This window comes from Trachypithecus francoisi, unplaced genomic scaffold (assembly GCF_009764315.1).
Source record: "Trachypithecus francoisi isolate TF-2019V2 unplaced genomic scaffold, Tfra_2.0 Lachesis_group13, whole genome shotgun sequence".
Lineage (NCBI taxonomy): Eukaryota > Metazoa > Chordata > Mammalia > Primates > Cercopithecidae > Trachypithecus > Trachypithecus francoisi.
In genome coordinates this window covers 38,727,238-38,742,815 of record NW_022681458.1, presented here as the reverse complement: position 1 = coordinate 38,742,815, position 15,578 = coordinate 38,727,238, and the positions used below count along the sequence as shown (strand labels likewise).

At 41.5% G+C, this 15,578-nt stretch overlaps 1 pseudogene; it reads left to right on the top strand.

Annotated features, from left to right (window-relative positions):
* The first annotated feature begins 13,730 nt into the window (after positions 1 to 13,730).
* LOC117094638 lies at positions 13,731 to 14,458 on the top strand (annotated as a pseudogene).
* The last annotated feature ends 1,120 nt before the right edge of the window (positions 14,459 to 15,578 follow it).

Sequence of the window (15,578 nt, the reverse complement as noted above, 5' to 3'; positions counted from 1 at the left end):
AAAATACAAAAATTAGCTGGGTGTGGTGATGCATGCCTGTAATCCCAGCTACTCAGGAGGCTGAGGCAGGAGAATAACTTGAGCCCAGGAAGCAGAGGTTGCAGTGAGCTGAGATTGTGCCACTGCACTCCAGCCTGGATGACAGAGTGAGACCCTATCTCAAAAAACAAACCAACAAACAAGGCCTTTGGGTTATATATGACATGGAAATAATTTCATGGCATATATTGTCAGTGAAAATAACAGGCTACAAAATAATATGAGTAGTGTGATCCTCGCTATTTCTGTGTGTGAAATATATACACAAATGCACAGAAAAAATGGCTGGAAAAGTTCATTATATTTTGGGGATAATGTGGATGAGTTTTCTTTGTTTTATTTCTATATATTGCTTAACTGTGCATTTAAATTTTCCCACACTAAGTCTTTGAGATACATACATACTATATATATATATATATATATATAAAATAACAATTATTATTATTATTTGAGACAGGACCTCACTTTGCTGCTCCAGCTGGAGCGCAGTAGTATGATCAGGGCTCACTGCAACCTCTACCTCCTAGGCTCAGGTGATCCTCCCACCTCAGCCTTCCAAGTAGCTGGGACTACAGCCGCATGTCACCCACGCCTATAGGTATGAGCTCAGAGCCTGATAGGGCTATTCTCAACCTTGAGGATAAAATTTTAAAATGGGGTGAGTTCCCAAAAAGAAAGGAGGGTGACTGTGTCCAGAAAGGTGGGGTGGGAGGAGGGGACAGGGCAGGTCTGAAGGTACTTGCCTTTTTTCCTAGTTATTGTTTTGTCACTGGCCACCTTCATTTTTCATTGAATCAAGTCTTCCACTTGAAGAAGCATATCACCTGCAAAGATCTCTGTGATTTCTACCTTTGGAGGCAGAGGGTATCTATTTATGTCTCATTTTTTGTACAGATGAGGTTTCACCACGTTGCCCAGGCTGGTCTTGAAATCCTGGGCTCAAACAATGCTCCTGCCTCAACCTCCCAAAGTGCTGGGATCACAGGCGTGAACCACCATGCCTGGCCAGTCTTTGTAATATTTTAGAAGAACCCTTGCCCCCAGCACACACACACAGACACACACCTCAAAAAAAGAAAGAAGAGGGAAAAGTCTACGCCATGCCTAAAACATGTTTTAGAGAACAGTTCTCTAGTCACGTAGTTTTCCTTTAGCTATTTCTGCTTTCTGGCTGCAAAGGAGAGTTTCAGTGGGATATGAAAGCTTACTTAATGTTCATTACTGTTTCTATTTGCCCCATATAGTAATGTCCTGTTCATTTAATGTGCAATGTGCTCAGTGTACTTTTATTCCTTTTTGGAAGCTCTTTGGAAAGGCTTTTGCTTAATCGTAGGACATTGCTAAAGCCAATGACATTAGATTGAATGATTCATCTTGGTTTAAGACTTATGATCAGACAGGCTCTGAGCTCTATTCTCCAACCTGGGGAGAAAATTTTACAATAGAGGGGGTTCTCAAAAGGAAAGGAGGGTGACTGTGTTCAGCATCCTGATCTCTGTGATTTCTAGCTTCGGAAGCACAGGGTGCCTATTTACGTCTCATTCATGAGAGAATTGACTGCAGGCGTTTTTCTCCTAAAGTCTGTTATTTCTTTAGAGGCTGGGCCTACTACGCCAGTTATTTTCCTCTAGGCCTGCCTTCCTCTACTTCTGTAGCTTGGGCAATTTATGTACAAAACAGGTGGTTTTTGAATAAAAGGACAACATCTACATCAAGACACAATAAAATAATTAGAAGTTGCCTGTGTACATGATTCTACATGCTAAGCTTTCACTTTTCGTAATATACCTGCATGGCCATGAAACTGTTGTTGGTGAAGTGAAATGCAGCCACTCCCCTGGTTGTTACATGGAATGGTGACAGATTTAGCCTCACTACACCTGCATAAGTAGGTAGTATACAACAATAGCAGAACTTGAAATTTTAGTCCTACAATAGAAGGGGTATCTGGCATTAAGTACCTTGTTTACACCTCTGACAAGTCTTGAGAATGCCTCCAGAACTGAGACTCCTCTGCAGAAACGAAAGTCTAAGCTCTGGGAATATCATGAGATTCCCAGGAGTGGGTGCTATGTATAGTGATGGTTGAAAAAAAAGCTCAAGGACAAGATCCATATGTAGGGACAGAAAGCCAACAAAGAATACATAGTAGATATGGGGCCAGGCACGTTGGCTCACGCCTGTAATCCCAGCACTTTTCGAGGCCAAGGTGGGTGGATCACCTGAGGTCAGGAGTTAGAGACCAGCCTCACCAACATGGTGAAACCCCATCTGTAGTAAAAATACAAAATTACCCTGGCGTGGTGGCACGTGCCTGTAATACCAGCTGCTCGGGAGGCTGAGGCAGGAGAATCATTTGAACCCAGGAGGAGGAGGTTGCAGTGAGCCAAGATCACACCACTGCACTCCAGCCTGGGGGACAGAGCAAGACTCTGTCTCAAACAAACAAAAAGAATACACAGTAGAAACGAGAGAAAGGCAAAAGGCAGGAGGAGAACTAGGATAGTGCTGGAAATGCTCCGCAAGAGATAAAAGACAAAATTTCAAGGAAGAATGGAGGCACAACAGTGATACAGGTCTCAAAGAGAGGCAGAAGGAACAGATTGGTGGGCTGTTTGTTAGGCAATCTTTGAGAAACTTGGTTGTTTGAAAAATAAGTTAGAAAAGCCAGAAAATAAAGGTTACTTTGTTGAGTGGAATTACAGGATGAAGAAAACTTTCAGGAAGTTTGTTAGTAACACGAAGGCGAAGAGTAATGGTGAGATATATTAGAACAAAGTTAACTTTCAGAATTTGTGTTCAGGTTAAGAGTTTTTGCAATTGAGTCTCTTAATTATATACTAGTATTTCATCCTTTCATTTTCTGTTTTTCATATTATATAGCACACACTTCATAGGCCACTTCTTGCCCTTGGTTTCCCAAATTAACAGAAATGCTTACGTGGATATGTCCATGTTCATAGCAAAACAATGAGGATGCACTCCAGAGTCCTGGCATTTTACTTTGACCCAGGATCAAATTTGAGGCAATGATGGTGGCACACACCTGTAGTCCCAGCTACTTGGGAGGCTGATGTAGGAGAATCACTTGAACCCGAGAGGCAGAGGTTGCAGTGAGCCGAGATCATGCCACTGGACAGCAGCCTGGGCGACAGAGTGAGACTCCATCTCAAAACAACAACAACAAAATACAATAAATATTTGTTCAAATGAATTCACAATCAACTACTTGCTCACCACCCTTTATATATATCTTTCTAATCTAGGATATGATAAAATTGTATTAGTGTCATGAGGATTGAATATTGCTCTAATATTATTCTAAAATATTAGTGACAAAAGAGACCTTAGAAATAATTTAATATAGAGCGGTTTCATTTTGCAGATAGGAAAACTGAGGCACAAAGAGGTTAAAAGACTTGTCAAAGTGGCAGAGGTAGAGCCAGGAGAATCCAGGTCCTCTTGATTCCTAGTTTGCTACTAAACACCCCTAAGCCATGAAGAACGCTGCTTCTGCTTTATGTTATGCAGTATTTTTTCTTTTTCTCTCTTTTCGCATGCTTTTTTTGTCCCACTTGAACATGACATCAACATGCAAATCAGAGAACCCGAAACTTTTGAGAAAAACGAGGATGGCTGTGTTGTGGCCCAGTATACAGGGAATGGAGGTATGAGAACTTTCTCTTTCTACAAAGTTATCAGGTTTACTCATGTTTCCTGGGCCTTAGTTGAACGTGAGAGCCTTTCCCAGATATAGGCATCTTTTCTCATCAGTGGATGCATTAGAAAGGCAGGAGACCAGAGCTCTCACCTGGCGCTGTTATCATTCCTGTGACCTCTAGAAAGTGACTTTTCCTCCCTGGGCTTCAGTTTCCTAATTTGTAAAATATGAGACTTGGATTACATGAGTTCAAAAAAGTTTTAAGCTCTAAAATCCTATGATTCTACCTTCTGAAATACGAAGGATTTAACTTTTTTCTACCTTCCAAGTAAAAGCCATACCTAAGCCCCATGGAATTTGATCACCCCTACCTTTTTGTGTGAATGTTAACAGGCCTTCTCTGCTCTGTTTGCTATAATTGGAATGATTTAGTTTTCATTTCAATGGTTTCAATGATTGTTTTCCATTTGTCATTCTACCAAAGAAGTAATTGGCACAATGATTAAAGGTGATTTATGACTTGGTTCTGCTGGATCCCTTTTCAAGTGTTACTTTGCAAATCTCTAGACCTCCTCCCTCTAAGTCTCACACAGAGTTGGATACCAACTATGGATCCGATCTTCTTTTGCTTCTTTTTTTTTTTTTGAGATGGAGTCTCGCTCTGTTGCCTAGGCTGGAGTGCAGTGGTGCAATCTTGGCTCACTGCAACTTCCGCCTCCCGAGTTCAAGCGATTCTCCTGTCTTAGCCTCCCAAGTAGCTGGGACTACAGGCGCCCACCACCATGCTGGCTAATTTTTGTATTTTTAGTAGAGACGGGGTTTCACTATATTGGCCAGGCTGATCTCGAACTCCTGACTTTGTGATCTGCCCGCCTCAGCTTCCCAAAGTGTTGGGATTACAGGCATGAGCCACCGCACCTGGCCTTTTGCTTCTTTTGGAATTGGGAGGGAGGTCATAGGATGTCCTCAGGATCAGAGATCCAAGGGGATGTCTGGAAGGAAGAACGTGTTCTCTCAGTAAAGCAAGGGGAAAGCTGCCAGGTTGCTGACTCTGCTATAGCAGATGACAAGGAGTTAATTGCAGCCTAACTCCTCTTCTCATTGTGGGGGTTACTAGCTTTGCAATGTCTTGGCAAAGTCTCGTAGACATGTCATGGCAGCCTATCCCTTGCTTTCTTCTGTCTACATGCCTACACACCCAGAGACGGAGAATCAAGAGATTCTGGCTGCCATTGAAAGGATGTTCTGTCAGAAGCAAAGGCTTGATTTATTCTGAAGATTGCCCTGATCTGCAAAACTGCAGAATGTGTAGTTATTTGTTACCTGGACTTAAAGTAATGCAAGGCCCAGTGTCACATTACTTTGCCTCTAACAGACCTTCCTTGCAATGATTGTTTCATGTTGTCAGTCACTCAACATTTACGAAGCACTTACCTTAGCATGAAGGAAAGGTTGAAAAGGAAGAGAAACCACGATCTGAGGCATTGAGGACTAAAAAATCGTTGTGATAATAGAGAATGCACAGAAACATTAAGTACTATAAAAACAAGTACATATTAACATAATACATAGTATTTCCAGAAATGTTTAGAAATTAATTGCAATGATCAAACCTGGATGGAGTTAATCAGAGTCATGGCACCCAGTGGGATGACTTAGAACCAAGTTAAATAACTTGCTCTAGATCATGTAGCTGTAAGAGGGGAACTGAAATTTGAATCCAGGCACTCTGGCTCCAAAGACACTTAACATTATACTAAATTGCATCTCTGAAGTCAAAGAGGAAGGGAAGAAAACTACCCTAGTGCAGTTGTTGAGAGTATGACCTCTAGACTCAGACTCCCTGGGATTCCATCCTGCCTCTAGCATTTACCATACACTCCTGGACAATCCACTTACCATTCTATCTCTTCTTTTCCTTATCCATAAAAATGAGGATAATAGGCTGGGCATGGTGGTTCACACCTGTAATCTCAGCACTTTGGGAGGCCTAGGCAGGCGGGTCACAAGGTCAGGAGTCTGAGGCTAGCCTGACCAATATGGTGAAACCCCACCTCTACTGAAAATACAAAAATTAGCTGAGTGTGGTAGCGTGTGCCTGTAATCCCAGCTACTCAGGAAGCTGAGGCAGGAGAATTGCTTAAACCCAGGAGGCAGAGGTTGCAGTGAGCCAAGATCATGCCACTGAACTCCAGCCTGGTGACAGAGTGAGACTCCGTCTCAAAAAAAAGGGGAGGAGGATAATAGTAACTATGTATGAAGTTGCTGTAAGGTACAAATGTGGCATATAGTGTGTACAGTGTGCAGCCCAGTGCTTGAGTCATACTGATTGCTCAATAAATGTTAACTATCAATAAAATGATTATCATCATCCTATTTCTAAGAACCTGAAGTCCTACCAGGATAGTAACTCTAATTGCCAGAATAAGAAAGGGGGCCGGGCGCGGTGGCTCAAGCCTGTAATCCCAGCACTTTGGGAGGCCGAGACGGGTGGATCACGAGGTCAGGATATCGAGACCATCCTGGCTAACACGGTGAAAACCCGTCTCTACTTAAAAAATACAAAAAACTAGCCGGGCGAGGTGGCGGGTGCCTGTAGTCCCAGCTACTCCGGAGGCTGAGGCAGGAGAATGGCGTAAACCCGGGAGGCGGAGCTTGCAGTGAGCTGAGATCCGGCCACTGTACTCCAGCCTGGGCGACAGAGCCAGACACCGTCTCAAAAAAAAAAAAAAAAAAAAAAAAAAAGGGAAGTTGGGTTGAGGTTATTTTCCACTCAGAAGTCCTCTGCTCTTGAGTTAGAGAAGATTTAGGGATCAGTAGAATTACAGTGAGGGAAGTGATGAGAAAGTGGGGGAAGTTCTAAGAGAAGAACTAGCTCAAAATGTCAGTCTTACAGAGCCTTGAAGAAAAATTATGTCAGGGCCGGGCGCGGTGGCTCAAGCCTGTAATCCCAGCACTTTGGGAGGCCGAGATGGGCGGATCACGAGGTCAGGAGATCGAGACCATCCTGAAACCCCGTCTCTACTAAAAAAAAAAAAAAAAAAAAAAAAAAAAAAAAAAACTAGCCGGGCAAGGTGGCGGGCGCCTGTAGTCCCAGCTACTCTGGAGGCTGAGGCAGGAGAATGGCGTAAACCCGGGAGGCAGAGCTTGCAGTGAGCTGAGATCCGGCCACTGCACTCCAGCCCAGGCGAGAGCGAGACTCCGTCTCAAAAAAATAAAAATAAATTAAAAAAAGAAAAATTATGTCAGAAGGGAGAGAAAGGAAAGGAAGCCAAGACTCTGGTTAGTGTAGACCCTCTTGGGTTATGGGCAGGAGAGTATGGGATTGCCATTTTATTATTAACTTATATATTGTGCGTGAATTTAACTTCCCTTTTGGTTTCCTCTTTTCATCCTCACTATTACTAGACCACGCATATATTGAGAAGTAATCTGTGCTGCAACTCTCCCTCAGAACTGTACGTACTTAAAATCAAGTTAGTAGAGATTTTAAAAGGACTTTGCTTTAAAGAAAACACACAAAAAAACAGTAACATAATAGATGATTGTCCTTATTCATAGATCAGGGAGCCACTAGTCCACTGCAGCTCCTTTCTCCTAGAGAGCTCTTCAGGAAGAGGTCTTTGGGCCCCATATGTAATGACTACTTAGGAGCTAGTCAAACAAAGAGTCTTATTTTAGTGTTCTAAATACCAAGTCTGGGCAGGCCTATGTTTTCACTACATGGGAGGAGTCAAGTATCTTTTCACTACATGGGAGGGGTAAGTGGTTAAGTTTTTTCATATGTTGGCTGTCTAAGTCATTCTGTTTGTACCATGGCTCAGTTAATTTCGTCAGCTGACCAAGGACTACATAAGTGAGGGCAAAGCTACACCCTGCTGTGTGTAACAGGAAGTAGTGACATGGCACTCTGCCCTTTGAATTCATTGTGTATTCTGGGCATGGCTAAGTGATATTGAGAAAAGATAGCAGTAATCATTGGCAACATTAGTGATCTTAAAACCATTCACTCACAAATATTTATTGACAATAGTAGAACATCTGTAAAGAACACAGTATCTGGCAAATAGTAGAAGCTCAAATTTTGTTGACTATAAACCAATGTTTGGGCTGAACATTTGCCAATATGCAGCATTTAACTGCATTTCTTCAAGCAAAATTCAACTATATCTTCAGAGTAAAGGATAGGAGAAAAATAATGAATTAGACACAATGTTGTTTGGATGTGTTTTTCTGTATTTAGCTTACCCGTGTTAAGAAATCCCAGCTCGGCCGGGCGCGGTGGCTCAAGCCTGTAATCCTAGCACTTTGGGAGGCCGAGACGGGCGGATCACGAGGTCAGGAGATCGAGACCATCCTGGCTAATACGGTGAAACCCCGTCTCTACTAAAAAATACAAAAAAACTAGCCGGGCGAGGTGGTGGGCGCCTGTAGTCCCAGCTACTGGGGAGGCTGAGGCAGGAGAATGGTGTAAACCCGGGAGGCGGAGCTTGCAGTGAGCCAAGATCCGGTCACTGCACTCCAGCCTGGGCGACAGAGTGAGACTCCGTCTCAAAAAAAAAAAAAAAAAAAGAGTGATGGTTTCCAGCTGCATCCATGTCCCTACAAAGGATGCAAACTCATCCTTTTTTATGGGTGCATAATATTCCATGGTGTATATGTGCCACATTTTCTTAATCCAGCTGACGAGTTGATGGGTGCAGCACACCAACATGGCACAAGTATACATATGTAACAAACCTGCACGTTATGCACATGTACCCTAGAACTTAAAGTATAATAAAAAAAAAAAAAAAAGAAATCCCAGCTCCAGTTCTGCAGTGGTAAAGTGATTGCTGTCACACAGCAATGAGTGGTGTCTGTGAGCTCATGCTGAGTGGTTGTTACAGCATTTGAAAGGGCAAGGCATATTTCATGTACCAGTCCTCAACTATCTCCATCAAGCTGTCACCATAGAGACTGAGAACTTAAAGACTTCCTTGCAATCATCTTGGAAGGGAAATGTCTATTTCTGGCTGAGGCTTGGCCTCTCTGGAGAGGAGTTTATAAAGCATGTCTTACTATCTGCTATGTAGTGAGGAATTTAGGACACAATTTGGAGCAACCTTACGGGGTAAGATAAACAGCACTTTTTTAAAAAGGAAAACCTACTTAGATTAGCATGGAGCTAGATCTTATAAGTCAGTTATGACCTGGATAGGATTTAAGTACTCTGGAAATCACTAATCTTCATGTTCTGTGGCATAGAGGTTATGAGAATAGTTAGGACAAGAAACTAGTTATAATCCAGAAAGAGGTAGGCACCCTATAGGACAATCACCACCCTGGGATTTTCTGCAAACAGTTGTCATAAACTTAAATATCAGTTACCAAAGATCGTATGGTTTAAGCAATTTTTTTTTTTAGCTGTTACTTCCTTTGGTCCTTATAGATAGATAAGACCAAGCACCTCTTCATAGGTTTCCATTTTTTGCCTCTACTGTAAGGCTGATCAAATGGGTCTTAAAGTAATCTAATTTTGTTTTCTAGAAAGATGAGAGAAGTTTAGTCTTTCAAATAGCCTATGTTAGCACTGATGCTGAAGCCAAGTATGACCCATGGAAAAACAGAATTTATTTCGGTCTATTTTACCTCTTGGAACATTAATTCCATAAGGAAAGCACTTCATTAAATTCCAATGACATAGAAAGCTTATAAAATGTGCTTCTTAGTTCTTTTTAACTATATTAAAACTTTTTTCTTTGGGCTGGGCTTGGTGGCTTTTGCCTGTAATACCAGCACTTTGGGATGCCAAGGCGGGAGAATGGCCTGAGCCCAGGAGTTGGAGACCAGCCTGGGCAACAAGACCCCGTCTCTACAAAAAACCCACAAAACTTAACTGGGCATGGTTGTATGTGCCTGTGGTCCCAGTTACTTGGGAAACTGAGATGGGAGGATTGCTTGAGCCCAGGAGGTTGAGGCTGCAGTGAGCCAAGGTCACACCACTGTACTGGGAGCAAGATCCCATCTCTAAAAGAAAACAAAAAACAAGCCTTTTTCTTTGGATGCTTCCAAAATTGCATTGGAATCCATTAAATTTTAAAATGCATACCCCTGGGTATCACAATTTCACTTCAAGGAATTTCTTCCGGACAAATATTCCTATTAAATGAAAGTCTATTCTGAACTTGAAGTGCTCAGGCTAATTCCTGCACTTGGTTCCAAGAATGCTAGGCAAAAGACTGGCAAATTCTCTTCTGGAAAAAAATCAACAGCACAAGAAAGCACATTTGGGAGTCCTACAATGAGGCAAGTGGATCCCACTTGATGACTTCAAAGTGAAACCTACCAGAGGACAAGTATTTGAGAGTACAGAGATAATAATCAACTATTATGTGAAAGTCACTTGACATCTGAGGAATGTCTCCATCATGAAAGCAGACAATAAAACAATGGAATTTAGAGTAAACAAAGACAATGCAGGAAGAGAAATAAATTATGAAACATAAACAACAATGGAATGCTATGATAAGAAAGAATTATCAGTAGACAAATTCTATATGATTCCACTTATATGAGGTACAGAAAGAGAAAGAATGGTGGTTGCCAAGGGCTGGGGGAATGAGGAGTGGGGAGTTATTGTTTAATGGAGAAAGAGTTTCAATTTTGCAAGAGGAAGAGTTCTGAAGATGGGTGATGTTTGCACAATAATATTAATGTACTTCATACCACTGAACTATATACTTAAAAATAGTTAAGACAGTTGAGTTTATGTTGTGTGTATTTGACCACAATAAAAATTAGAAAGAAAATGAACCTGGGAGCTCTTGGATTTGGATGATTGCCAAAATGAGAAATTCATAGACAGTATGGAAGATGAAGACGAGGAAATTTCCCAGAAGGTAGATTCAAGAGATGACATATAGATGGAAATATAGATGGAAAATATAGATGGAAAATACAGGACAAATAAATAATAAAAATGCAGGACAAAATAAAGGATCAGCCTGTAATCCCAACACTTTGGGAGGCTGAGGCAGGAGAATTGCTTGAGCCCAGGAGTTCGAGACCAGCGTGGGCAACATAGCAAGATGTATCTCTGTTAAAAAAAAAAATTAAGTTAGCTAGGTGTGGTGGCTCACATCTGTAGTCCCAGCTCTTAGAAGGCTGAGGCAGGAGGATCACTCAAGCCCAGGAGTTGAGGCAGCAGTGAGTTATGATGACAGAGCAAGACACTACCTCTGAAAAGAGAGAAAGAAATCTTGTATCAGAGTTCCAACAGCAAACCTAATTCAGCACATGAATACATGGTTGGGATAAAGAGATTTTTATGAAAGGACTATGGGAGTGTGAGCAGCAAGGATTAAGGGGACAAACAAAGGTGGTATAGTGTCCAGGGACCAGCAGCAATGAGAAGCTATTACACTCCTAGGGCTGAAATGCAAGGGGAGGAGGTTGTGTAAATAGGGTCCAGTAAGAACTAGAGCCAAGGAGGAAGGGCCTTCCAGTGATAGATATAGCTAGTGCCTGAGAGATGGGGCTCTGCAACAGCAACGAGACAAGAAAACACATTCAGGAATGCTACAATAAGGCAAGTGGATCCCGCTTGATGACTCCAAAGTGAAATCTACTAGAGGACAAGTATTATTTGAATATATAGAGATAATAATTTGAGTATACGGGAGAAATATTCTGACCTCTCTCTCTTCCCGTGATCTGGTCTGATATTGGCCAGACCTAACCAGAAGGTAGACTGGGTAAGAGTCTATAGTTCATATAGTCTACAGTCATCCTCTCAGGGTAGGGTAGGTCTAGTATGGGAAAGAAAATAAATTATCAAAGAATAGTACAATAACATTTTCCCATATAAAAAACATCTGGTGTCCATCCTAGGGAATTAAAAAAAAAAAAAAAAGCCTTACGTGAGGCATAACATAATGAAATTTCAGAAAAACATTAACCAAGAAAAGATTCTAAAAGGTTGCAGAGAGGAAAGAAGAGTTCATATATAAAGGATCAAAAACCAGAATGGCATTGGATTGATCAGCAGCAGCACTGAATGCTGTATGACAATGGAGCAATGTCTTCAAATTTCTGAGGAAATTTTCTTTTCTTTTCTTCTCTTCTCTTTTCTTTTCTTTTCTTTGTGAGACCAAGTTTCGCTCTTGTTGCCCAGGCTGAAGTGCAAGGGTGCCATCTCGGCTCACCACAACCTCTGCCTCCTGGGTTCAAGCAATTCTCCTGCCTCAGCCTCCCGAGTAGCTGGGATTACAGGCATGTGCCACCACGCCCGGCTAATTTTGTATTTTTAGTAGGGATGGGGTTTCTCCATGTTGGTCAGGCTGGTCTTGAATTCCTGACCTCATGTGATCCGCCTGCCTCAGCCTCCCAGAGTCCTGGTATTACAGGTGTGAACCACCGTGCCCAGCTGGAACTATTATTTTCAAGCCAAATTGTCAATTAAATGTAAGGGTGGAACAAAGACATTTGCAAACATGCAATGTTTCAAAAAATTTCACAGTGGGAGGTCTAACCGGCATCGTACTAGTGAATTCATCACTAGATATTGTCTTACACAACATATATTATTTTGTAGGCCATTTCCACTATGTCCTATAAATAGGAGTGGTATTTGCCATTATAGGAGGCTTTATCCACTGATTCCCCCCTATTTCCAGGCTACACACTTAATCAGACCTATGCTAAAATCCACTTCACCACTTTGTTTATAGGTGGTAATTTAACTTTTTTCCACAGCACTTCCCGGCCTATCCAGTATGCCTCGACGTTACTCTGATTATCCTGATGTGCACACCGCCTGAAATATTATCTCCTTCATAGGCTCATTTATCTCACTAACAGCAGTTATACTAATAATATTTATAATCTCAGAAGCCTTTGCTTCAAAACGAAAAGTACTAACAATTGAACAACCATCTACTAATTTAGAAGGGCCTTATGGATGTCCACCACTCTACTGCACATTTGGAGAGCGAACTTGTGTGAAAGCCTAAACAAGAAAGGAAGGAATTGAATCTCCAAAAACTGGTTTCAAGCCAATCCCACAACTTCTATGACTCTCTCGGTAAGATATTAGTAAAATTATTACATAACTTTGTCAAAGCAAATTTATAGGTTGAATCCTATATGTCTTAATGGCTCATCCAGTTCAAATAGGCCTTCAAGACTCCACATCCCCTATTATAGAAGAACCACTCACTTTCCATGACCATGCTCTTATAATTGTTTTCCTAATTAGTTCCCTGGTCCTATACAGCATTTCCCTAATACTCACAACAAAATTAACTCATACTGGGACCATAGATGCTCAAGAAATCGAAACTGTGTGAACTATTTTACCCGCCATTATTTTAATTCTAAGTGCCCTCCCATCCCTACATATTCTGCACATAACAGATGAGGTTAACAATCCTTCTCTTACTGTCAAAGCAATTGGCCACCAATGATACTGAAGCTATGAAGAGTTAGGCTTTGATCCTTATATGATTCCAACAGCAGACTTAAAGCCAGGAGAACTTCGACTCCTCGAAGGTGATAACTGAACAATTCTCCCAATACAGATCCCTGTTCATATATTAATCTCATCCAAAGACATCCTGCATTCATGAACTATCCCCTCACTGGGCCTCAAAACAGATGCAATCCCCAGATGCTTAAATCAAACTACCTTAACTGCTACATGTCCAGGCCTTTACTATGGACAGTGCTCAGAAATCTGTGGGTCTAACCACAGTTTTATACTTATTGTCCTAGAATTAACCCCCTTAAAATGCTTTGAAACCTGATCCACATCTGCACTGTAATATCACTGTGAAGCTATCTAACATCAACCTTTTAAGTTATAGACTGAGGGGATCTGCACCTCTCTGCACTGAATGCCTCAACTAGATATTTCCACATGCTCCATTGTCATCCTGTCAATAATTGTAACTTTATGCTCCATTATTCAGTTAAAATTATCAAATTTCATTTATTATACAGCCCCTATACCAAAAACAATCAAAACGCAAAAACATAAAGCCCCTGAGAATTAAAATGAACGAAAATCTATTCACCTCTTTTACTACCCCGACAATTCTAGGCCTACCTGCAGTAGTATTAATCATTTTATTTCCCCCTGTACTATTTCCAACCTCCAGTCCATCTAATCAGTAACCGATTGATTTCCATTCAACAGTGACTAATTCAACTTGTACTAAAACAAATAATAATAACCGATAACATTAAAAGATGAACCTGATCCCTTATACTGATCTCCCTAATTCTCTTCACTGCCTCAACCAATCTCCTTGGGCTTCTACCCCACTCATTTACACCAACTACCCAATTATCAATAAACCTAGGTATAGCAATCCCCTTATGAGCAGGCACAGTAATTACAGGCTTCCACTTCAAGATGAAAACCTCTTTAGCTCACTTTTTACTACAAGGCACACCTATACCACTTATCCCTATGCTAGTGATCATTGAAACTATTAGCCTATTCATTCAACCAATGGCACTAGCTGTGTGATTAACAGCCAACATTATAGCCAGAAACCTACTAATACATTTAATTGAGGAGCCACACTAGTATGATCAACTATCAGTCTTCCCACAGCTTCAATCGCTGTCATTATTCTAATGCTACTAACTATCCTCGAATTCGCCGTAGCCCTTATTCAGGCCTATGTCTTCACACTGCTAGTAAGCCTTTACCTGTCCAACACATAATGACCCACCAAACACATGCCTACCATATAGTTAACCCCAGCCCCTGACCACTAACAGGAGCTCTCTCATCTCTCCTGATAACATCTGGCCTGGCCATGTGATTTCACTTTAACTCTATCGCCCTTTTAACCCTGGGCCTACTAACCCACACACTAACTATATACCAGTGATGGCGTGACACTATCTGAGAAAGTCCATTTCAAGGCCACCACACATCAATCATCCAAAAAGGTCTCTGATATGGAATAATTCTATTTTTTGTCTGAGAAGTATTCTTTTTTGCTGGTTTCTTCTGGGTATTCTACCACTCTAGTCTAGTTCCAGTTCCAGAATTAGGGGGACACTGACCCCTAACAGGTATTTCTCCCCTCAAACCTTAGAAGTCCCCTTCCTGAATACACCTGTGTTACTTACATCAGGATTTTCAATTACTTGTGCTCACCCCAGCCTGATAGAAGGTAGTCGAAAGCAGATACTTCAAGCACCGTCCATCACAATTACCTTAGGTATTTACCCTTCTACGAGCCTCAGAATATTTCCAGGCCCCCTTTACTATCTCTGATGGAATCTATGGCTCAACATTCTTTACAGCCACAGGCTCTCATGGATTTCATGTTATTATTGGATCAACAGTTCTCACTATCTGCCTCCTCCGCCAATTAAAATTCCACTTTACATTCAACCACCACGTTGCCTTTGAAGCCGCTGCTGGGTATTGACACTTCGTAGATGTAGTATGACTATTCTTATAGGTCTCTATCTATTGATGAGGGTCCTACTCTTTTAGTATAAACAGTACCATTGACTTCCAGTCAATTAGTTTCCATAATATCCGAAAGAGAGTAATCAACCTGACACTAGCGCTAGTAACTGACACCTTACTGGCCCTATTACTAATAATAATCGCATTTTGGCTCCCACAACTTAATATCTATATAGAAAAATCCAACCCCTATGAATGCGGATTTGACCCACTAGCCTCCGCCTGCCTCGCCTTTTCCATTACATTCTTCCTAGTAGCCATCACATTCTTCCTCTTCGACTCAGAGATTGCTCTACTACTACCCCTGCCATGAGCCCTTCAAACAACCAACCTGACACTAATAATCAGCACAGCCCTTATACTAGTTACCATTTTAATCCTAGGCTTGACTTATGAATG